Genomic DNA, 2,195 nt, shown 5'->3' on the forward strand with positions numbered 1-2,195 from the left:
TTGTTATGGCAGCCTGAATAGACTAAGGCAACTTATATTCCTTGGCCTAAGTTAATTCATCTATAATATAAAAAGAGGACTAATCCTTCCCTCAAGTGGCTATTTTGAAGATATTCTTATTTTATTTTTTTTTAAAGATTTTGTTTATTTATTTATTTGACAAACAGAGATCATAAGTAGGCAAAGAAGCAGGCAGAGAGAGAAGGGGAAGCAGGCTCCCTGCTGAGCAGAAAGCCTGATGCAGGGCTCCATCCCAGGACCCTGGGATCATGACCCAAGCAGAAGGCAGAGGCTTTAATCCACTGAGCCACCCAGGCGCCCCTGAAGATATTTTTATGTAATAGTGCATATGAGATCACTGTCACTCTGTCTGGACACAGTTGGCACAAATGAAACTAGTAACCTCCCTTTTCTTAGTCATACTAGTATGCAAGTTGAATTCAAGGCCAAATCACATGAACAAAAAATCCCAACAAGCACCCATAGTTGAGAGACAATGAAATATGTAAACATTTTTGGTGGTACACTCTGTTGGGATCAAGGTAGGCTGGGCCTGCCCTTCATAGTGTCACTTGGCTGATGAGTGAAGAGAAATGCCTAGGTAATTCTGCTCTGAGATCTTCCAGGCCCAGTCTGGTTTCCAGTCTGTTCATCCTTCTTACTGGCTTCCCACTCATATCCCAAGGCAGGCTCAGTGCTCTTCTAGTTCTCAGAACCAATCTTGACCTAGGGCCTGATGTGCTCAGATGACTCCAACTCCATATTTGGCTGCCAGTCTGATTCTGACCTATTGCCTAGATGGTTAGAAATCTGTGTGTGCTCCTATTTGATTCCTGGCCCTGTTGACCTGAATTCTACTTGACCCGGGCCTTTTTATCATTTTGTTGTACGCTGATAATAAGCCCACTACCTTGCCATGTTGGCCACTCCTGCAGCCAAAAATTACAATGGCTGCCTGGAACATCATGCTTTCCCAAAAGGCCATGCCTATGTTACCATGTCATCATCTTGTCCTTAAGCTACATCTAAATGATCCAAGGAAAGGAAGCAGTAACCTAGCAGGTTCTTGCTGGCAAACTCTGAGAACTTAGAAACAGGATATGGTAGAAGCTGAGTCACCACTGGCAATGTTCAGGAGAAAAGCCCACAGGTTCTTCCTGTTTCTGAAGGTCCAACCCTGTGACTACGCTTCCTGAGACTTGGCCTTTTAGCTTTGCCTTCTTTTGTCAGCTTGCACAATTAACCTAATTTCTGCTTAAGTGATAGAAGATCAGTTTCTGGTGTTTGTCTCCAAATGTGCCTTATCCCGTACACATCTCAGTTGTTGACTATCTGAAGGCTGTGTGTCCTGCTGTGAGCTCAGAACTTCTCCTTCAAGCCAAATCTTAAAGCATAAAAATTACACACTAGTATTTCACCCTGATATTTGCCCCAGCTTCTCCATAGATTCAGAATTTTTGGAACTTGCTCTTGTAATAGCAATTTCTGTGGTCATATTCATTTATTCATCCACCCATCCATCCATCCATCCACTCATCCATCCATCTGTATGTAGCATCTACTGCACACAAGGCACTGTTCATGGTTCTGGGGTCACAAAATTAGAGCAGATTGGGGCACCTCAGTGACTAAGTTGGTTGAGCCCCCAACTCTTTTTTTTTTTTTTGAGATTTTGTATATTTATTTGACACAGAGAGAGAGACAGTGAGAGAGGGAATATAAGCAGGGAGAGTGGGAGAGGGAGAAGCAAGCTCCCCGCTGAGCAGAGAGCCCAACGTGGGGCGTGGGGCTCAATCCCAGGACTCCACGATCATGATGCAAGCAGAAGGCAGACGCTTAATTGACTGAGTCCCCTAGCACCTGAGCCCCCAACTCTAGATCTCAGCTCAGGTCTTGATCTCAGGGTCTTGAGTTCAAGCCCCACCTTAGACTCCACAGTAGGTGTGGAGCCTACTTAAAAATATATATACATAAAGATATAGATATTTATATCTATCTATCTAGATAGATAGAACATTCTTGTTTTTCAACATCATAGACTAGTGAAGATAATTGCCATACCAAAAAATAATCTCATACATAGGGCTAAGGACTGTAACAGAGGTACAAACATGGGCAGCGAAAGCACCAAGTTGGGAAAAAATGGCTTGTCTTCATAAAAGAGGTCAGAAAGTCTTCACAGAGTAGCTAATGTT

This window comes from Enhydra lutris, unplaced genomic scaffold (assembly GCF_002288905.1).
Source record: "Enhydra lutris kenyoni isolate GAN:26980312 unplaced genomic scaffold, ASM228890v2 scaffoldscaffold47, whole genome shotgun sequence".
Classification (NCBI taxonomy): domain Eukaryota; kingdom Metazoa; phylum Chordata; class Mammalia; order Carnivora; family Mustelidae; genus Enhydra; species Enhydra lutris.